General features: G+C 38.7%; 1 pseudogene; it reads right to left on the minus strand.

Annotated features, from left to right (window-relative positions):
- LOC102183682 lies at positions 524-22482 on the minus strand (annotated as a pseudogene).

The raw sequence follows: 23954 nt of genomic DNA on the forward strand, positions 1-23954 counted from the left end.
TAGGCTGCAGTCCATGAGGTCGCTAAGAGTCATACATGACTGAGCAGCTTCACTTTGACTTTTCACTTTCATGCATTGGAGAAGGAAATGGCAACCCACTCCAGTGTTCTTTCCTGGAGAAGCCCAGGGACAGGGGAGCCTGGCAGGCTGCCGTCTATGGGGTCTCACAAAGTCAGACACGACTGAAGCAACTTAGCAGCAGCAGCAGCAGTAGCTATATAACATCTGGCTAAAAACTAGCAGGGGGGCACTCTTTCTGCCCTCATCTGATGTCTGTGTCAGAAGTTTTCTCTATTTCTTTTATACTTTAATAAAACTTTATTACACAGAAGCTCTGAGCGATCAAGCCTCGTCCCTGGCCCTGGACTGAATTCTTCTCCAGAGGCCAAGAATCCCAGCATGTTCCGTGGTTCAGTAACAACTTTTCATTAGGATGCTAATTTTTTGTTACATAATTTTTTTTCTTTTTTAAACTCCGCATGAAGAATTTCAGATTAAATACTAATAGGTAGCAAACTTTTTACTAGAACAGCTAAAATTAAAAATACAGAGTTTTAACAGGCCTAATTAGTACAATTATAGAGTTTTATGTACTTTAGTATAAAAATATAAAGATAGGGTATTTCATGAATGGGAATATATGAAGAGTAGAAATTTAGAATAAACAAAGTTAATTGAATGCAATAAAAAAGAAAATATACACTGTTTGACAATAGCATTAAGATTTTTAATTGTTCTAACTATAGAAAATTCAATTTAGAAAGATTCAGTCATTTCAGTTCAATCACTCAGTCGTGTCTGACTCTTTGCAACCCCATGAATCGCAGCACACCAGGCCTCCCTGTCCACCACCAACTCCCAGAGTTCACTCAGATTCACGTCCATCGAGTCAGTGATGCCATCCAGCCATCTCATCCTCTGTCGTCTCTTTCTCCTCCTGCCCCCAATCCGTCCCAGCATCAGAGTCTTTTCCAATGAGTCAACTCTTTGCATGAGGTGGCCAAAGTACTGGACTTTCAGCTTCAGCATCATTCCCTTCAAAGAAATCCCAGGGCTGATCTCATTTAGAATGGACTGGTTGGAAGATTAAGCTTCTATTTCTAAACCAACTACACTTTAAGTCTTAATAAAGCCTAGAGACATAAAGAATATTCTTGAGTGTGATTCCCCTCTACGTGTTACCTCTCTTTTCCTGGACCTTGGAGCTGACACCTCTGAGAACTTTTGGAAAGAATCAGTACAAGTCATAAGATTTCAAACAATAAAAAGTTACTAGAATCTTAACATTTTCATCTCTCTTTCATTGAAAATCAGTGATTTCCTAAAAAGATGTATTTTCAGTAATGTGAAGACTCAGAAGGCAAACGGTAAAATGCGCCCCGTATACATTTGAATGTTTTGAGACATTTTTACTTAAAGGTGGTACTAGTTCCACTCAGTAAAGGATGAGTTACAACTTTCATCTGAAAAGAGTACTATTAGCTACACATTCTCTCCAGTTTGTAAAGTGGCTTCTCACCAGGATTGGAGTTTGAACTAACCTTCTCTAGAATCTGAGCGAGGGCTCAGGCAATGCAAATGGCCTTTTCTTCTGTGAAGTATGTGACCACTGACCCCAGAGGAAACATCACAATACTATATTCGCCTGAACTTTGAGCAAATTCTTCCATTTCCTGCAGGGATAAATTTCTCTCTGTTACGCAAGTGCAGGATCCTAGTGGGAAGAAGCTCTCCTACACCTCCAGATAGGCAGACTTGAGAGATTTGTGAGAGACACTGTTAGACTGATTCTGTCTCCTGCCACCTAGAGCCATCTAGTTTGCTTAAGAGGAAATGAGTTTCTGAAAATGATGGCTTTAGTATATAATGAGTTATTACACCTAAAAACATGGAACTAAAACATTATCCAAAATGAATAAGTGATAAAAGCCAGATGTTCACATGGTGTGTGTGTTAGTCACTCAGTTGTGTCTAATTCTTGCAAGCTCATGGACTGTAGCCTGTCAAACTCCTTTGTCCATGGAATTCTCCAGGCAAGAATACTGGGGTGGGTTGCCACTCCCTTCTCCAGGCGATATTCCTGACCCAGCGATCAAACCCAGGTCTTCTGCGTTGCAGGTAGATTCTTTACTGTTGCCTCTCAAAATTTAATTTTATGAACCAACAGACCTGTTCACAAATTTGTAAAGATATTCCTAATAAGGAAGCCCAAGAAGAGTTTCAAACTAGACTTTTAAAATTTGTAGCATACCGGTTTATAGGCAATATATTTTAAATAACTTGATCTAACTTCCTGTTATTAGTTCAGGATACTTTCAGTTCAGTTCAGTTCAGTTCAGTCGCTCAGTCGTGTCCGACTCTTTGCGACCCCATGAATCGCAGCACGCCAGGCCTCCCTGTCCATCACCATCTCCCGGAGTTCACTCAGACTCACGTCCATTGAGTCCGTGATGCCATCCAGGCATCTCATCCTCGGTCGTCCCCTTCTCCTCCTGCCCCCAATCCCTCCCAGCATCAGAGTCTTTTCCAATGAGTCAACTCTTCACATGAGGTGTCCAAAGTACTGGAGCTCAGCTTTAGCATCATTCCTTCCAAAGAAATCCCAGGTTTAATCTCCTTCAGAATGGACTGGTTGAATCTCCTTGCAGTCCAAGGGACTCTCAAGAGTCTTCTCCAACACCACAGTTCAAAAGCATCAATTCTTCAGTGCTCAGCCTTCTTCACAGTCCAACTCTCACATCCATACATGACCACAGGAAAAACCATAGCCTTGACTAGACTGACCTTAGTCAGCAAAGTAATGTCTCTGCTTTTGAATATACTGTCTAGGTTGGTCAAAACTTTTCTTCCAAGGAGTAAATGTCTTTTAATTTCATGGCTGCAGTCACCATCTGCAGTGATTTTGGAGCCCCGAAAAATAAAGTCTGACACTGTTTCCACTGTTTCCCCATCTATTTCCCATGAAGTGATGGGACCAGATGCCATGATCTTCGTTTTCTGAATGTTGAGCTGTAAGCCAACTTTTTCACTCTCCTCTTTCACTTTCATCAAGAGGCTTTTTAGTTCCTCTTCACTTTCTGCCATAAGGGTGGTGTCATCTGCATATCTGAGGTTATTGATATTTCTCCAGGCAATCTTGATTCCAGCTTGTGTTTCTTCCAGTCCAGAGTTTCTCATGATGTACTCTGCTTATAAGTTAAATAAGCAGGGTGACAATATACAGACTTGGCATACTCCTTTTCCTATTTGGAACCAGTCTGTTGTTCCATGCCCAGTTCTCACTGTCGCTTCCTGACCTGTATACAGATTTCTCAAGAGGCAGGTCAGATGGTCTGGTATTCCCATCTCTTTCAGAATTTTCCACAGCTTATTGTGATCCACACAGTCAAAGGCTTTGGCATAGTCAATAAACCAGAAATAGATGTCTTTCTGGAATTCTCTTGCTTTTTCCATGATCCAGCAGATGTTGGGAATTTGATCTCTGGTTCCTCTGCCTTTTCTAAAACCAGCTTGAACATCAGGAAGTTCATGGTTCACGTATTGCTGAAGCCTGGCTTGGAGAATTTTGAGCATTACTTTACTAGCATGTGAGATGAGTGCAATTGTGCAGTAGTTTGAGCATTCTTTTGCATTGTCTTTCTTTTGATTTGGAATGAAAACTGACCTTTTCCAGTCCTGTGGCCACTGCTGAGTTTTCCAAACTTGCTGGCATATTGAGTGCAGCACTTTCACAGCATCATCTTTCAGGATTTGAAACAGCTCCAATGGAATTCCATCATCTCCACTAGCTTTGTTCATAGTGATGCTTTCTAAGGCCCACTTGACTTCACATTCCAAGATGCCTGGCTCTAGATTAGTGATCACATCATCATGATTATCTGGGTCATGAAGATCTTTTTTGTACAGTTCTCCCATGTATTCTTGCCACCTCTTCTTAATATCTTCTGCTTCTGTTAGGTCCAGACCATTTCTGTCTTTTATCGGGCCCATCTTTGCATGAAATATTCCCTTGGTATCTTTAATTTTCTTGAAGAGATCTCTAGTCTTTCCCGTTCTGTTCCTTTCCTCTATTTCTTTGCATTGATCGCTGAAGAAGGCTTTCTTATCTCTTCTTGCTATTCTTTGTAACTCTGCATTCAGATGCTTATATCTTTCATTTTCTCCTTGGCTTTTCACCTCTCTTCATTTCACAGCTATTTGTAAGGCCTCCGCAGACAGCCATTTTGCTTTTTTTGCAGTTCTTTTCCATGGGGATGATCTTTATCCCTGTCTCCTGTACAATGTCACGAACCTCATTCCATAGTTCATTAGGCACTCTATCAGATCTAGATTCTTAAATCTATTTCTCACTTCCACTGTATAATCATAAGGGATTTGATTTAGGTCATACCTGAATGGTCTAGCAGTTTTCCCTACTTTCTTCAATTTAAGTCTGAATTTGGCAATAAGGAGTTCATGATCTGAGCCACAGTCAGCTCCTAGTCTTGTTTTTGTTGACTGTATAGAGCTTCTCCATCTTTGGCTGCAAAGAATATAATCAATCTGATTTTGGTGTTGACCATCTGGTGATGTCCATGTGTAGAGTCTTCTCTTGTGTTGTTGGAAGAGAGTGTTTGCTGTGACCAGTGCATTTTCTTGGCAAAACTCTATTAGTCTTTGTCCTGCTTCATTCCGCCTTCCAAGGCCAAATTTGCCTGTTACTCCAGGTGTTTCTTGACTTCCTACTTTTGCATTCCAGTCCCGTAAAATGAAAAAGACGTCTTTTTTGGGTGTTAGTTCTAAAAGATCTCGTCGGTCTTCATAAAACTGTTCAACTTCAGTTTCTTCAGCTTTACTGGTTGGGGCATAGACTAGGATAACTGTGATATTGAATGGTTTGCCTTGGAGACGAACAGAGATCATTCTGTCATTTTTGAGATTGCATTCAAGTACTGCATTTCAGACTCTTTTGTTGATCATGATGGCTACTCCATTTCTTCTGAGGGATTCCTGCCCGCAGTAGTAGATGTAATGGTCATCTGAGTTAAATTCACCCATTTCAGTCCATTTTAGTTCACTGATTCCTAAAATGTTGACGTTCACCCTTGCCATCTCTTGTTTGACCACTTCCAATTTGCTTTGATCCATGGACCTGACATTCCAGGTTCCTATGCAATATTGCTCTTTACAGCATCAGACCTTGCTTCTATCACCAGTCACATCCACAACTGGGTATTGTTTTTGCTTTGGCTCCATCCCTTCATTCTTTCTGGAGTTATTTCTCCACTGATCTCCAGTAGCATATTGGGCATCTAATAACCTGGGGAGTTCCTCTTTCAGTATCCTATCATTTTGCCTTTTCATACTGTTCATGGGGTTCTCAAGGTAAGAATACTGAAGTGGCTTGCCATTCCCTTCTCCAGTGAACCACATTCTGTTCAGGCCTCTCCACCATGACCCACCTGTCTTGGGTTGCCCCGCAGGCATGGCTTGGTTTCATTGAGTTAGACAAGGCTGTGGTACTAGTGTGATTAGATTGACTAGTTTTCTGAGAGTATGGTTTCAGTTTGTCTGCCCTCTGATGCCCTCTTGCAACACCTACCATCTTACTTGGGTTTCTCTTACCTTGGCTTGGGGTATCTCTTCATGGCTGCTCCAACAAAGCACAGCCGCTGTTCCTTACCTTGGACAAGGGGTATCTCTTTACTGCCACCGTTCCTGGCCTTCAATGTGGGATAGCTCTTCTAGGCTCTCCTGTGCCTGCGCAGCCTTTACTCACCTTTATTGCTTCACTTATTAATAGGGCTAAAAACGATCTTTTAAGAAATGGAATATATGTGAATGTTACCCTCTAAAGATGTGTTATCTCTTTGTAACTATTTGTAGTCACCCTACAATTAATGATGTGTCTTTATTTAAAACTAGTAAAATTACCAGGGGAAGGATAGTGCCATAAACAAATGTAGACTATTTTTAGCTTAACTAATGTTAAGAGAATATCTGATATCCTAGGAATTGGTGTTTTACCATTTTGATTCATCTCCCTAAACAGTGGTTGAAAAAAAAAAAATTACACACACAGATATATTAAGACTTACACACTTATACCATGTTTCATTAGGAGTCTTGATTTAACTTACAATGCTTTTCTATTCTGTGTTTAGTGACTGGCATAATTTTTTCATCTGAGACATAAGCCATGATTGGTATTCATATTATGCAAGTATCTATATTAATAATTGGGTTTGGAATAGAATAATTTCCCCCTCATGAAACATGTCTGAAATTGCATGTGAAAAGTTGGGGGTGGAAGGATAAATGTAATAACGTGGCATGGTATTATCTGGTGAGCCATGGAATACATCATGTCTCTTTCTGTTCCTTCAACTATTTTAGATAATATATTATTATCTCCAGTAATAACACTCAATAGAGCTTGTCTTCAGCTATAACTTGATTGGTATGAAAACATATTCAGAATCCTGAAGTTAAATTTGTCTACTAAAAAGAGATGTACAACTTAAGAGTTGTGAGTTAAGTTTTATCTGGGGCAAAATGAGGACTGCAGCCCAGGAGGCAGCATCTCAGATAGCTCTGAGGCACTGCTCCAAAGCAGCAGTGGGGGAAAGTCAATATATAAGGTTTTGGTGAAGGGGGAGTTCAATATCATGAAGCACTCAATTTACAAAAGGTTTTTGTTAGTCATGAGGGTCTGATGTCACCATGAAGGGATTTAGTGCTTCTCTAGCTATGAGGAGATGTAAGGATTGAGATCATAAAATCTGTTCTTAGAAACATCCAACTATCTAAAGACCTGTCCTACTAGAGTCCCTGGAGCACAGAGTGCCTCACTCCACCCTGAACTCCCTCAGGGCTTGTTGAAGGTCAACAGCTATAGCAGCATGGGCTTCAATCTCAGTAGAGGCAGATGACAACTGCCTTGTTGTTCAGTCATTGGCAATGCTCTTGGTAAGTGCCAATTTGTAGTTAACAAATTTCATTTAAAAAGTTATTGTCATATTTTATATTGCAATATAGCAGACCAAAAATATTGTTATATTTTCAGGTGGGCAAAAAGGGACTCAGCCACACACATATATGCATCTGTTCTCCTCCAAATGAAGTGAAAATTTAAATTTCAGTATCAATGTTACCCTTAACAGAAATCAGAACTCTCCAGGGAATATCTCTTCACCTGCTACCTCCTACAGAGATTATGCTCAGTTACCTGTGCTGTGCTGTGCTTAGCTGCTCATGTGAGCAACTTTGTGACCCCATGGACTGCAGCCCACCAGTCTCCTCTGTCAATGAGGATTCTCCATGCAATAATACTGGAGTGGGTTGCTATGTCCTCCTCCAGGGAATTTTCCCAACTCAGGGATTGAACCCAGGTCTCCCACATTGCAAGCAGATTCTTTAGCATCTGAGCCACCAGGGAAGCTCAGGAATACTGGAGGTTACCTCTGCTCCAGGGAATATTCCAGACCCAGGAATTGAACTGGGGTTTCCCATATCATGGACAAATTCTTTACCAGATCATTTACCTACACCCAGGTTAATGAATAACTGTCTCCTCACTGCCTATTGACATAGAACGATATTCTTTCTATGTTTACCTCTTATTTCCTTTTACTTCTAAATATTGTTTCCTTCCAATATTTCTGGCAGCTCATATTTATTCTTTAATAACATTGAAATATTGATATCTGATTTTCTTTTTCAGTCCAAAATACCCAGATATTATGGTCATAAAGAACCAATTCAACATTTAGATTTCTCAGTTTTATGTTTTCTAATTTATGTTGATTACTCCTGATTTATTTCTTATGCTCTCTGATGAGACTGAAACTTTGTATTAACCAGACAGTTTCTAGAAATCTTCACCAGAAAATTCTTTTCACTTCTTAAAATGAACTTGAAATTGAACTCATCGTCATATCAGAAAACTTTTTCAACTCTTTCCTGACTGAGTAAAGTCCATTGCTCTCCAAGAAGCCCTATCTGATTTCACGTCTTCCAGCAACACTTAACTTCTTCTTACTGACCAAAGTCTGTAGTACGAGTCTGCTCAAGACTCACTGAAGCAACTTATCACTCAGCTGATTATAATAAATACCCTTATTCATAAGTCCATCATGCTTGTTAGGAAGACTACAGCAGGCTCCTTAGTGATTTCCAAGGTTCTTTCAACCCAATATCTGCAAATATATGAACACACATATTTTTTAACATGTCACTTGGAAGACTTCATTCTTTTGCTTAAATATCAATGTAAGGGGGAAGAAAAAAAGGTAACAACATTCATATGAGACCCCAATGGCTTTGAAAATATATTTGGAGTAGTAAACTGAAGACATTAAGCAGCATACCTCTGTTATTGAAACATAAACTTTAAAGAACAGTAAAGATTTTATCATGAAAGACGCACAAAAAAAATCCCTTTACTGTAATAGACTTACCTTAGGTAATGGTTTGGCAGATATGCAATACAAACCTACAAACTCAAAATTCAGTAGGTATGGGCAAGGAAATTCAAAATCCTAATAAGTCCTGATGAGCCAAATTCTGCTTTTCCCATGGTCTCACAAAGCATAGTGAGTCTTCCTGGAGAAAATAAAGTTTTCTCCAAGTTATTTGTGTACATACTTGCTGGGGGAAAATTGCAGCATTGATTTTCTGATGTGCTACAGGGGAAAACAATAAATGTGGTTTCTCTAGATTTATCACATCTAGATGTTAAAAGGAAAGGAAATGCAAAGGAATAAGGAAGAAGGGATTCAGGGAGGGAAGGAACAAAGGAAAAAGGATAGAAGACAAGGATGGGAGGTGGGAAGGAGGCAGAAAGAATGTTTGGGTAGTGAAAGAACAGTAATGTGTAAAATAAAAATAAATTCAACAAAATCAAATAAAATGCAATTCTTTGACAAAAATAAGTTCTTTCAGGAAATAAATTCAATCAAAAATTTTAAACACTACTCCAAGTACCGGTGGATTTAATACTCATTGTTTCTTCCCAATTAAATGCAGATGACAGAGTAGTTCTAGCTTATTAACACCAAATCAACTCTCAGTGGTTTTCTTTCCATTCAGCCTCTATTTTTACTTTTCAGCTTGTTTCAGCTTCCACTGCTGCTTGTTCACTTTCACTGTTGAAGAATCTCACAAATATCAGTTTACCTTAACTTGCTGAGTCAAATATCATCACTTCATTGATTTTCCATTATTTTCTCAGTAGGAAATCACAGAATAACTTATACCTAATACAATCATCTCTGGAATGTAGAGCACACATGCATGCATTATTAATATCAAACACTTATTTGAGTGTTATCTCTCAATGATGTTTTTGAAAGAGACAGATTCCAAGTATTAATATTAGAAAATTATGGAGGAAAAAAACATGTATTTGCAAGTATCCAGTCAATCACTTATATACACAGAAAACTTGGGATACAGCATGCTTGGGGCTGGTGCGTGGGGATGACCCAGAGGGATGTTGTGGGGAGGAAGGTAGGAGGGGGGTTCATGTTTGGGATCGCATGTACACCCGTGGTGGATTCATGTCAATGTATGGCAAAACCAATACAGTATTGTAAAGTAAAATAAAGTAAAAGTAATTTTAAAAGAAAAAAAGAAAAAAAAAACAAACAAAAACAAAACAAAACAAAACAAAAAAAGAAACTTGAATGCTCATTTCTTGAGGGTTTTATTCAAAATTGGTGATCAAATATTCCCTAGGATGGATAACCTGTTTTTAGAATTGTTACTACTTTGTAGTGTTTGGATATATGTCTGAAGTAACATAGGCAATGATTTAATTTGATAGTAAAGAGGCAATTTCCAGGGATAGTGAGCTTGAAAATGTCAGAGATTAGATGAGAGCACTGCCTTAGTTTTCTTACCAATATGTTTATGTTCTTCTCATGTCTTGTTCCATATGTGTGACATCCTGCTTTGAATCCTAAGTCCTTGGGTAAAGTTATTGATTAAAACTGCAGGCCACATTTTAAGAAAGACCAAGCTTAAAGTGTTCAGTAGAATTTTCTATTTGAAATAGTTATGCACAGTGTGAAATGCAAAGTCAATCAAATGTGAAAAGAACAAAATTGTGCAAAAGTGTGCAAAATTTGTTATATAATTTCCTAAGACATTCTAAATGTCATACTGAGGACTGGTTAAAAAAAATATATGGAATTAAAATTTACTGCTAATCTTTTTCCTGGAATTATATTACACAAAATGAGTTATGAACACAGTGGAGAATTATATAAATAATTGATTAATGGGCACTAAGACCTTCCCAGGTGGTGTTAGTGGTAAAGAACCCGCCTACCAATGCAAGAGATGTAAGAGACATAGGTTCAGTTCCTAGGTTGGGAAGATTCTCCTGGAGGAGGACATGGCTACCCACTCCAGTATTCTTGCCTGGAAAATCCCATGGACAGAGGAGACTAGGAGGCTACAGTCCATGGAGTTACAAAAGAATCGGACAGCATTTAGTAACTAAACAAGAACAACAATTCTCATAAAATGTGTTAGAAATTATTCCCTCAATTTCTATCCTTTAAAAAGAGACACGTGTACCCCAATGTTCATCGCAGCACTGTTTATAATAGCCAGGACATGGAAGCAACCTAGATGTCCATCAGCAGATGAATGGATAAGAAAGCTGTGGTGCATATACACAATGGAGTATTACTCAGCCATTAAAAAGAATACATTTGAATCAGTTCTAATGAGGTGGATGAAACTGGAGCTGATTATACAGAGTGAAGTAAGCCAGAAAGAAAAACACCAATACAGCATACTAACACATATATATATGGAATTTAGAAAGATGGTAATGATAACCTTCTATGAGAGACAGCAAAAGAGACACAGATGTATAGAACAGCCTTTTGGGCTCTGTGGGAGAAGGGGAGGGTGGGATGATTTGGGAGAATGGCAATGAAACATGTATACTATCATGTAAGAAATTAATCGCCAGTCTAGGTTCGATACAGGATTCAGGATGTTTGGGGCTGGTCCACTGGGATGACCTAAAGAGATGATATGGGGAGGGTTATGGGAGGGGGGTTCAGGATTGGGAACTCATGTACACCCGTGGCGGATTCATGTCAATGTATGGCAAAACCAATACAGTACTGTAAAGTAAAAAAAAATTTTTTTAAATATATATATATAAATAAACTTGCATTTAGCTCTTCCTTGGAAAATAAAATAAAAATGACTGCATAGAATTAGCATAATTTCATTCTTGAATTCATTTTTGTTACAACGTATTTATCTCTTTTTTGGTTTTGCATGTCTTTGCTTATAAGGTGATCTATTCTTACATACTGTCTACTTTATCCATTAGAACCCTTCGCATATTACTCAGAGTTGTTGTAATCCTTGCTTTGATTACAACATTCTTGGCATTTCTGGTTCTGATGATTGCTCTGTCTACTCAGAATGTGTTTTTGCCTTTTGATGTGCCTTGTAATCTTTTTCTTGATACCCAGACATTATGTACTGGGTAGAATTGTAAATGGATTTTTTAAAATGTGGTGGTAAATTGGGGAGAGAAGCATCCTAGAGTCCTAGGATTAGTCTCAGTATTAGTCTAAGTCTCTGGACTCTTCACAACTATTTCTCAATTTTTTTTTCCACTTTATATGGAGCAAGATGGTCTAGAGTTAAAATATCCCTTTTCCATGAAGTAGTCTAGAGGGACCTAGAGTATGGAGTTTTTCTTGCCCCAGGTCAGTTAGGCTCTGATAATTCTCCCAGCACGTTGTGCACCTATTAACTAATTTACTCTGAGGACAGACCTTGTTGGAAAGAACAGTGTTCCGGCTTCTTTCAGAATGTTTCCTTTCTGCCTCCCCTCACTGAAAGGAAGAGATTTTTTTCTGATATTTAATATGGAAATTGCTTGAGTTTCTGGAAGTAAAACTTACTATATTTTGGGGACCCCCATAGGACTGGATCCCAATGGATTTTTTTCTCAGAATTATCCACAGTGAATCTCCAGCAATTCATCAATTACATTTCAGGTGTTCCTACCTAGGCACTGGTTCCTGTGGTGATTTCCCATCCTGAGTTTTTGCTCTTGAGTGTCTGTTTAGATAATCTGAAATTCTCTGTTTATTCCAAAAGAATATACAGATTTGTTATTAGAATAAATGTGACAGTCTGTCATTTCAATGAATACAAAAAAAGATAAAATGACAATTTTTGTGTATGAATAAAAGAAAATATAACTAAAATGTATACTTTGACTTATAATTCCTGAATAGTTATAAAAAAGATATGCAAACTTTATATAATTAGAATTATAATGTTTTACCATTATAGTAAAATAAAGAGCTATCACATTCATTGGTAGGAAATCAAAAATCATAAAGATGACCATTCTCTTCAAATCAGTATACAGATTCCTTGTAATTCTTACTAAAATTTCAAAACCCCAAGCTTCATGAAGTTTGATGATTTTTGTAGAATTTTGTTTTTAATTTTTAAAATCCATAATAAAAGAACAGAAAGCTAAGAATAATCAAGGTACTCCAGAAGAAATACAAGGGAAGGGAGTATTACCCTTCCAAATATTTTGAGCAGGATGACCAAATAAGATGTGTCTCATGTACTCTCCCCAGCAATGATTTGGTGTTTATTCACAGACCTATGTGTCTTTGTGGGAGCTCTGGGATCCAGATAGGAGATTGTGAAATTTGGGTGCACTCCAAAACAGAAAATGACATTTGAGAAGGGAAGTTTGCACAAGGTTACAGACCCAAAGAGTGTGTTCCTGGCTGCAGACATGGCAAAAAGCTTTATATCTCTGAGAACTCAGGGACAGGCTGTTTCTTTTTGATTGTATCACCCACACCATATGCCAAGGCACACAAGAAGAGTTATTCCCACCTCCACGCTGAGTAGTAAATATCCAGACCTCAGTACCAGCTGTGGACCTTGAAGTGGCTCATGAACTGACAAAAGCCCCTGTATTAAAATTTACTCAATCTCAGGAATAACCAAGGGAATCTAAATAAAACCTAAGATACCATTTCAGACCCATCTAACTAACAAAACTTAAAAAAAAATCATTTCTTGGGTGCATTACAGAATTAGAACATGGAGACAATGGTTGAACTTTGTAAACACAGTAAATATCACAGTTCGTGGGGAAATTTTATGGTATGTCAATTATTTCTCAAGATGACTGTTACTAAAACTCATTCAATAATATGCTAAAAGTAATGATGTGGCATTTCGGACTGTTTTGTTGACCATGATGGCTACTCTATCTTTTCTATGGGATTCCTGCCCACAGTAATAGATATAATGGTCATCTGAGTTAAATTCACTCATTCAAGTTCATTTTAGTTCGCTGATTCCTAGAATGTCAACGTTCACTCTTGCCATCTTCTGTTTGACCACTTCCAATTGCCTTGATTCATAGACCTGACATTCCAGGTTCCTATGCAATATTGCTCTTTACAGCATCAGACCTTGCTTCTATCCCCAGTCACATCCACAGCTGGGTATTGTTTTTGCTTTGGCTCCATCCTTTCATTCTTTCTGGAGTTATTTCTCCACTGATCTCCAGTAGCATATTGGGCACTAAGAAGTTCCTCTTTCAGTATCATTTTGCCTCTTCATACTGTTCATAGGGTTCTCAAGGCAAGAATACTGAAGTGGTTTGCCATTCCCTTCTCCAGCAGACCACATTCTGTTAGACGTCTCCACCATGGCCCATTCGTCTTGGGTGGCCCCACATGGCATGGCTTAGTTTCATTGAGTTAAACAAGGCTGTGGTCTGTGTGATCAGATTGGCTAGTTTTCTGTGATTATGGTTTCAGTGTGTCTGCCCTCTGAACCCTCTCAAAACACCTACTTTCTTACATGGGATTCTCTTACCTCAGATGTGGGGTATCTCTTCATGGCTGCTCCAGCAAAGCACAGCCGCTGCTCCTTACCTTGGATGAGTTGCCCCTCCTGACATTGAAAGTGGAGAGGCTCCTCTCGGCCCTCCTGCACCCGCGCAGCCATTCCTTGGACGTGGGGTTGCTCCTCTCGGCCGCTGCCCATAACCTCAGCCATGGGGTAGCTCCACTTGGCTGCTCCTGTGCCGTCGCAGCCTGGCGCTCCGGTTGCTGCCCTGACTTTGGCTGTGGGGTAGCTCCTCTCAGTCATGCTTCCTGAGTGGTCCGACGCAGCCATCACGTTTTCTGCAATGTCCATAGCAGCCACCGGATGATCTCTGTTCGTTTCCAAGGCAAACCATTCAATATCATGGTAATCCAAGCCTATGCCCTAACTAGTAACACTGAAGAAGCTGAGGTTGAACAGTTCTATGAAGACCTACAAGCCCTTTTAGAACTAACACCCCAAAAAGATGTCCCTTTCATTATAAGAGACTGGAATGCAAAAGTAGGAAGTCAAGAAACACCTGGAGTAACAGGCAAATCTGGCCGTGGAGTATGGAATGAAGCAGGGCAAAGGCTAATAGAGTTTTGCCAGCAGAATGCACTGGTCATAGCAAACACTCTCTTCCAACAACACAAGAGAAGACTACACATGGACATCACCAGATGGTCAACACCGAAATCAGATTGATTATATTCTTTACAGCCAAAGATGGAGAAGCTCTATAGAGTCAGCAAAAACAAGACCAGGAGCTGACTGTGGCTCAGATCATGAACTCCTTATTGCCAAATTCAGACTTAAATTGAAGAAAGTAGGGAAAACCGCTAGACCATTCAGGTATGACCTAAATTAAATCCTTTATGATTTTACAGAGGAAGTGAGAAATAGATTTAAGGGACTAGATCTGATAGACAGAGTGCTTGATGAACTATGGAATGAGGTTTGTGACATTGTACAGGAGACAGGGATCAAGACCATCCCCATGGAAAAGAACTGCAAAAAAGCAAAATGGCTGTCTGAGAAGGGTTTACAAATAGCTGTAAATAGCAAAGAAACAAAATCTAAGGAGAAAAGGAAAGATATAAGCATCTGAATGCAGAGTTCCAAAGAATAGCAAGGGGAGATAAGAAAGCCTTCCTCAGCAATCAATGCAAAGAAATAGAGGAAAACAACAAAACGGGAAAGACTAGAGATCTCTTCAAGAAAATTAGAGATACCACGGGAACATTTCATGCAAGGATGGGCTTGATAAAGACAGAAGTTGTATGGACCTAACAGAAGCAGAAGATATGAAGAAGAGGTGGCAAGAATACACAGAAGAACTGTACAAAAAAGATCTCCACGACCCAGATAATCACGATGGTCTGCTCACTCACCTAGAGCCAGATATCCAGGAATGTGAAGTCAAGTGGGCCTTAGAAAGCATCACTATGAACAAAGCTAGTGGAGGTGATGGAATTCCAGTTGAGCTGTTTCAAATCCTGAAGGATGATGCTGTGAAAGTGCTGCACTGAATATGCCAGCAAATTTGGAAAACTCAGCAGTGGCCACAGGACTGGAAAAGGTCAGTTTTCATCCAGTCCCAAAGAAAAGTAATGCCAAAGAATACTCAGACCTCTGCACAATTGCACTCATCTCACATGCTAGTAAAGTAATGCTCAAAATTCTCCAAGCCAGGCTACAGCAATATGTGAAACCGTGAACTTCCAGATGTTCAAGCTGGTTTTAGAAAAGGCAGAGGAACCAGAGATCAAATTGCCAACATCTACTGGATCATGGAAAAAGCAAGAGAGTTCCAGAAAAACATCTATTTCTGCTTCATTGACTATGCCAAAGCCTTTGACTGTGTGGATCACACTAAACTCTGGAAAATTCTAAAAGAGATGGGAATACCAGACCACCTGACCTGCCTCTTGAGAAACCTATATGCAGGTCAGGAAGCACCAGTTAGAACTGGACATGGAACAACAGACTGGTTCCAAATAGGAAAAGGAGTACGTGAAGGCTGTATATTGTCACCCTGCTTATTTAACTTATATGCAGAGTACATCATGAGAAACGCTGGACTGGAAGAAGCACAAGCTGGAATCAAGATTGCCAGGAGAAATATCAATAACCTCAAATACGCAGATGACACCACCCTTATGGCAGAAAGTGAAGAGGAACTAAAAAGCCTCTTGATGAAAGTGAAAGAGGAGATTGAAAGAGGAGAGTTTAAAAGTTGGCTTAAAGCTGAACATACAGAAAACTAAGATCATGGTATCTGGTCCCATCACTTCATGGCAAATAGATAGGGAAACAATGGAAACAGTGTCAGACTTTTTTTTGGGGGGGGGGGTCCTCCAAAATCACCGTAGATGGTGATTGCAGCCATGAAATTAAAAGATGCTTCTCCTTGGAAGGAAAGTTATGACCAACCTAGATAGTATATTAAAAAGCAGAGACATTACTTTGCCAACAAAGGTCCGTCTAGTCAAGGCTATGGTTTTTCCAGAGGTCATGTATGGATGTGAGAGCTGAACTGTGAAGAAAGCTGAGCACCAAAGAATTGATGGTTTTTAACTGTGGTGTTGGAGAAGACTCTTTAGAGTCCCTTGGACTGCAAGGAGATCCAACTAGTCCATCCTAAAGGAGGTCAGTCCTGGGTATTCATTGGCAGGACTGATGCTGAAGCCGAAACTCCAGTACTTTGGCCACCTGATGTGAAGTGCTGACTCTTTGGAAAAGACCCTGATGCTGGGAAAGATGGAGGGCAGGAGGAGAAGGGGATGACAAAGGATGTGATGGCTGGATGGCATCACTGACTCGATGAACATGAGTTAGGGTTTACTCTGGGAGTTTATGATGGACAGGCAGCCCTGGCATGCTGTCATTTATGGGACTGCAAAGAGTCGGACATGAATGAGCCACTGAACTAAACTGAACTGACTGATGCGGCACAATGAGGACTAGAATGCTGCTTTGGCTAAGGCAAAAATCTGTATAGATTTGGTTTGGGTATAATTTCTTTGGAGAAAACTCCAAAATTATCTAGTAGGGGAAAATATAAATATAAATATACAGTTTATATCCTATTGGTACTATTTCTCTTCTACAACAGAGGAATATACAGGAATGTTGATAATAGTCACGTCATCTAAAATACTGTAAATAGTTGTCCATCCACAGAATGTCATGTTATAATCACACAACAGAGCACTATCCGTTGAGCTTAAAAAATTAAGAAAACACATGATTTCATCTTTAAGAGTATTCAGCATAAGTAGCACATCTGTGATTCCACTTGTATAGTATTTTAGAAAATCTAAACTGTAGAGTGTTGAGGAAATCACATATAATGATAGACATAAAATTTCTAAGCAAATGTTCACAAAATTCAGTCTGGTAGTTTCTATTGGAAGAAAGGTGTTCTTAAGAAACTTGTTAAGGAACAAGAAATAGCTTGTTAAGAAAACAAACTATTTCTTAACTTGTTTACAGGATATATAGAAGTTTATTTCCTCATATATTTCAACTATATACTTGTATTTTTTCACTTTGTATTGGTTTGATATTTTTAAAATCTGAAATCACATGTATAATACTTTAAAATATTTATAAAATATTTTGTTGATATAAATTAGTTACAATTTCAAAGTCAATTAATGAGTTAAAAAGATGTTTGTAATACATGTCATTAACAAAAGGCTTTAAATTCCCTAAATGCCAGACCAGACCAGTTAGAGATCAAAAAGATAAACAGCCCATCATAAAATGAAATAATTGGGCTTCCCTGGTGGCTCAGATGGTAAAGAGTCTGCCTGCAACACAAGAGACCAGGGTTCAATCCCTGGGTTGGGAACATCCCCTGAGAAGGGAATGGCAACACACTGCAGTGTTCTCTGGAGAACTGCATGAACAGAGGAGCCTGGTGGGCCACAGTCCATGAGGTCTCATAGAGTTGAACACGATGAAGTGACTAACACATGTACATAAAGGTCTGAGGATAAGAGCTAAATGGTTCAAAAATGTTAGAGGGTATTGTGCATGAGATATAAATACAATGAGTTTAGGGCAACAATTTATTTTGGTAACACCAGAGCTAGAAAATATAAGTCTGGGCTTTCACATTAGATCAACTCAACGATCTGTTATATCCATTCATATGAATATTGCTGCATCAATTTAAAGAATAATGTAGATTTTAATATGTTGTGAGTAAATATATCAAATCCATATTAAGTGAAAAAATAGATAAAGATGATTAGTCATTGTTCTTATTGGTAAAAAGAATATATATATTTTAATAATACATAGACAATATCTTGATGAAAATCAAGAAAAGTTAAAACTTCTTATATAGGAAAAACATGAAGCTGATTATCATTTATTATATATGCTTTTGTCTATTCAATTTTTTAGCAGTTTATGTTAGCTATATTTATCATTATATCAAGAATGAAATGATACTCATAGTGCATTCAGAATTGCTTAATAAAGAACATGATAGAGTACAGCAATGAAAATCAATGATGATGTGAAAGTGTTAGTTGTTCAGTCATGTCTGACTCTTTGTGACCCCATGGACTGTGGCCCACCAGACTTCTCTGTCGATGGAATTCTCCAAGAAAGAATACTGGAGGGGATTGCCATTCCCTTCTCCAGGGGATCTTCCCAACTCAGGAAGAGCCTTGGTTTCCAGCATTGTAGGTGGATTCTTTACTGCCTGTGCTATCAGGGAGGCACAGTGCTTACAGTAAAAGAAAGATCTGTTAGAGATAACAGAGTTAAAATTTTCCAATTGTTACTAAGTACTATATTTGTTTCATAATATATATCCATACAGAATCATATGAAGTGAAGTGAAGTGAAGTGAAGTCACTCAGTCGTGTCCAACTCTTTGCGACCCCATGAACTGTAGCCTATCAGGCTCCTCCATCCATGGGATTTTCCAGGCAAGAGTGCTGGAGTGGATTGCCATTTCCTTTTCCAGGGGATCTTCCCAACCCAGGAATCGAACCCGGGTCTCCCGCATTGCAGGCAGACGCTTTACCGCTGAGCCACCAGGGAAGCCCAACAGAATCATATACCTTCCCTATATTAATGAGTAATACAACAAATATCCCAGAAAATTACTGAGTGGAACTAGGACAGTACCTCTAATTATCAGAATATATTTCTAATTCTATATTTTACATGTATTTCTGAATGAAGAATTGAGGTCAAGGCCCTGGTCTTATTTACCTTGAATAAGGTACCTAATTCACTGTCTACACCAGGAAGTGCTTATTGGTTGTTATATTATTTATTGTGAAATAAATGCAATGTAAATTCAAAGTCATGTGTAAAGCTAAGGATTTTTAAGCATTTTTTTTTATCTTAGCTCTATTAAACAATGTATCTATTAAAATCAAAATTATGGACTGAATTATGTTCCTCTAATATTCATATATTGAAGTCTGAGAGTATTTGAAGGTAGGTCCTTTAAAGAGGTGTGTGTGTTAGTCACTCAGTTGTGTCTGACTCTGTGTGACCCCATTGACTATCAACTGTAGCCCACTAGGCTTCTCTGTCCGTGCAATTTTCCAGGCAAGAATACTGGAGTGAGTTGACCATTCCCTTCTCCAGGAGATCTTCCCTACCCAAGGATCAAACTCAGGTCTCCTGCACTGCAGACAGATTCTTTACAGACTTAGCTACAAGGGAAGCCCTGTAAAGCACTGAGAAATATATTCAATATTGTAAGATAAATTATAATGAAAAAGATTACAAAAAATGTATACTATGCAAAACTAAATCATTTGGCTATACAGCAGAAATTAACACAACCTTATAAATCAACTATACTTTATTAAAAAAAAAAAGAAAGAATTTGGAATGAAAGCTGGCCTCAGTTGATGGAATCAGATATAACCTAGATATGTGAAAATGGCAAAAGAAAGTGATTCTTTATTAGGAAAGGCAAACAATTACAAATAGAATATATGTAACTACTGTAGTGAAAAATAAGCTCTTTTTAACACTTAGAGCTACAAACTCTTTCAAGTTTGTACTTAATTTTTTAGGTTTCTGTATCATACTCCCCTAAGAAGTATAACAGGCTTCCCAGGTGGCTCACTGGGTAAATAAAGAATCCACCTAAAATGCAGGAGATTCAAGAGACATGGATTTTATTACTATGTTGGGAGTATCCTCTGGAGGAGGGCACGAAAACAGACTCCAGTATTCTTGCCAGGAGAATCCCATGGACAGAGAAGCCTGTGGGCTACAGTCCATTGGGTTACAAAGAGTCAGACATGACTAAAGTGATTGAGCATCCATGCAAGAGTATAACATACTAGGAAACTTTTCAATATGACCAGCTATAATGAAGCAGTTCACATAGGACTTACTACATTTTCATCCCAAATTTAAGAGAGACATAGGAATAGAGGGTACTATGGGCAAAGAGAATGATGGTATAAATTTAAATTCTAATGTGATTTTCAAAAATTGTAGAGAAAAATTCAAATAACAAATTTAATCCCTTTCAGTTTATTACTGGAATCAGGTAAGGAGATTATCTTCCTCATTTAACAAACATTACCTTTACTGAGCATTCCCTTGGACTGCAAGGAGATCCTACTAGTCCATCCTAAAGGAAATCAGTCCTGAATGTTCATTGAAAAGAATGATGTTGAAGCTGAAACTCCAACACTTGGGCCCCTGATGTGAAGAACTGGCTCACTGGAAAAGACCCTGATGCTGGGAAAGATTGAGGGCAGGAGGAGAAGGGGACAACAGAGGATGAGATGGTTGGATGGCTTCACTGACTCAATGGACATGAGTTTGAGTAAACTCCAGGAGTTGGTGATGGACAGGAAGGCCTGGTGTGCTGCAGTCCATGGGGTCACAAAGAGTTGGACACAGCTGAGCAACTGAACTGAATGAAGCAGAAGTCCAATGTCCTCCCCTATGAAAACTCGCTGTGTGTTTGTGCTCAGTTGCTTGGTTGTGTCTGAATCTTTGCAACCCTATGGATTATAGCCCAACAGGCTTCTCTGTGCATGGAATTTTCCTAATAAGAATACTAGTGTGGGTTGCCAGTGTGGGGTATATTCCTGATCCAGGGATTGAACCTGCAATTCCTGTGTCTTCTGCATTGCAGGGAGATTCTTTACTGCTGAAAAGCTCAGTGTATTAGACTTACTTGTGATATTCTTCATGTGACAAAAAATACATCTTTCATTGGATTGACCCTTATTAGCAAGTTTTATCAGAGAAGGCAATGGCACCCCACTCCAGTACTCTTGCCTGGAAAATCCATGGATGGAGGAGCCTGGTAGGCTGCAGTCCATGGGGTCTCTAAGAGCCGAACACGACTGAGCAACTTCACTTTCACTTTTCACTTTTCACTTTCATGCATTGGAGAAGGAAATGGCAACCCACTCCAGTGTTCTTGCCTGGAGAATCCCAGGGACGGGGGAGCTTAGTGGGCTGCCGTCTATGGGATTGCACAGAATCAGACACATCTGAAGTGACTTAGCAGCAGCAGCAGCAGCAAGTTTTATATTTATTTTGTTTTGGTAACAATCGTTTAGGTATTGAAGTATTCTACAAAATAGATAACTGTAAAGAAAGAGGAAACACAGCAAGACATTTCTTGCCTCCCTTTCCCAATTAATTGTTGAACCACAGTTCATTGATATTAATTGTGGAATTAGGGGGGAAGTGACAGTTTTAAAAATATATTCCTTTCATCTTCCTAGACTTTTCTTAAACCTCCTTAGCTTTTCCTGATAAGTACTTTAGAATGAAAAGCAGAGTCTCTTACCTAACACTTCACTTTAAAACTAGTCCCATAGCTGAGTGTCATGTGGTTGGAGCCAGAAGTCAAAGAAAATGGAAAGCATTAAATTTTTTACCCTTTGCAGAAAGATCACTTTGTATGTTAGTCCTGCCATGTCAACAGGCACGTAGGAAGGTTAGGATGGAATTTGCCCACAGTATTTCTCCATCATGCCACCCATGGAATGCCTTAGTGTGTATACAGAAGGGTTTCCTAGAATCTCAACAATCAGCTCTCCACACGGCATCATAGGGTCTATAATCATAACATTATAGTTGGTGTCCTGGAGTTTCTTCAAGATTGTCCAGTTGTAGACAATACTCTCACAGACAAGTTTTAAATAGCCACTCATTTGAAAAAAAAAAATCTTGCAGATTTTGCTGATTGCCAAGGTGACAATGAAGGCATGACATTAACTGATAGGTCTAAAAAGTCATTTAGTCTATTTTCATTAGCTTCTCTGTCCTGTGGCATGGGGAGAATCTTGAAGTTCATGGTGGAAGGCTTGCTATAGTCAATGATAAAATTTTGTGGAGACACCAACACAGTCACTTCATGGCCTCTTTCCAAGAGTTTCTCCACAATAACCTTCAGATTGAGCCAGTGGCTCATGTCAGGGGCCACACCAAAGCTTTCTCACAGAATCCACAGCCAATATAGCAGGGCTGCAGCAATGGAATTGCTGAAACCCGCTTCTCAGATGCCGTAACAGCAGCTCCCTCACACACTGCTCTGCAAAAGATGAATGTTTGCTGGGCCCAGAAGTGAAGTGGCCATTTAGACATAGATCACGTTAAGAGTTAATTTCTGGAGTTCGGAAATGGCACTTACATGCAGAGAACTTTGACAGTTGTTAATTGGCACAGTATTGTATAGTATTTATTCAGGAATAGATATGTAATAAGTATACATTTTGGAGGAAATAATTTTGACATTCTAGGAGCTTGCTTTAAATAGGTTAAAATAGAAAAATGATATTTTTAATTGACAATTTTAAAGCATAAAAATTCATTTTAGTAAGTCTACTAAATAACATGTTTTATGGAACTTAATAAATGGGGAAACATAAAAATAAGATTGGTCATATGCTAATATGCAAATAAAGCACAAATATCACATGATATAAGAGAAATATACTAAATACTGTACAAAGGTACAGTGTTTCAGAGCCCCAGAAGATGCTATACTGCAATATGAAGAAAATCAGTCAAAACTTCAAAATGGAGGGAACATTTCAACTGAGTCCAGAAGCAAAGATTACAGAAAAAGGGTTCTGAAAGTGTATGGAAGAAAAGGAGAAAAAGATGAATGATATGTAAGTCATGGTCATTTAAATATACAGATATCAGTTCCATGTATATAGTCATAGGCTAACACAGAGCTGTGCAGAAAAAGGAAATATTAGTTAAAATAGGACACTTTGGAGAGCCTTGGATGCTATGTTCTGGGTCATGTTTAATTACCATAAAAAGATGTCCACTCAAATTTTCAAATGAGGTACAGAAAATGATCATATATATCCTTTAATAAAACTATTCTGGCAACAAAAAGGATTTGAGTTGTAGAGAAAAATGAATATGTCATTGATTAAAATTAGGTGGCTCAGACAGTAAAGAATCTGCTTGCAATGCAAGAGACTTTGTTTCTATCCCTGGGTCAACAGGATCCTCTGGAGAAAGGAATGGCTACCCACTCTAGTATTCTGGCCTAGAGAATTCCATGGATGGAGGAGCCTGGTGGGCTATAGTCCATGGGGTTGCAAAGCATTGGATACGACTTTTCGACTAACACACTTTTCTTTCCTTTTTAAAAAATATATATTAAGAAAGCAAGATTTGATGAGATTATCAGTAAGAATGTGCTCTGCTTAGTGGCTTAGTCTTAACTAAGTAAGAATATAATATTGAAATATTGATTTGTGAATGGAGAGCAAAGAATGAGTCTTATGACTGATGGGAAGTGAGAGGTGACCAAGAGTTAACCAGGAAGTGTTTGGTTTTTGCTTTAAGCAACCAGAGTGTGATAATGACTCTAGCAAATTCATGAAACACTAAAGGAGTAGCGACGGGAAGTGTTTTTGACCTGCAATGTGTAAGTTAAAGACAGGACATGTCTGTGAATCTCAAAGGAAAGATGAATTTAGAAGTACTCATTTTATATTCAGTCACTCACATGAATTTCAATTTAATTCCACTTCCTCTCCAAATTCTTTATATTTCATACCTTTAACAAGCAAATTTTAGTACTTACTGTATAC

Source organism: Capra hircus, chromosome 6 (assembly GCF_001704415.2).
Source record: "Capra hircus breed San Clemente chromosome 6, ASM170441v1, whole genome shotgun sequence".
In the NCBI taxonomy this organism is placed as follows: Eukaryota; Metazoa; Chordata; class Mammalia; order Artiodactyla; family Bovidae; genus Capra; species Capra hircus.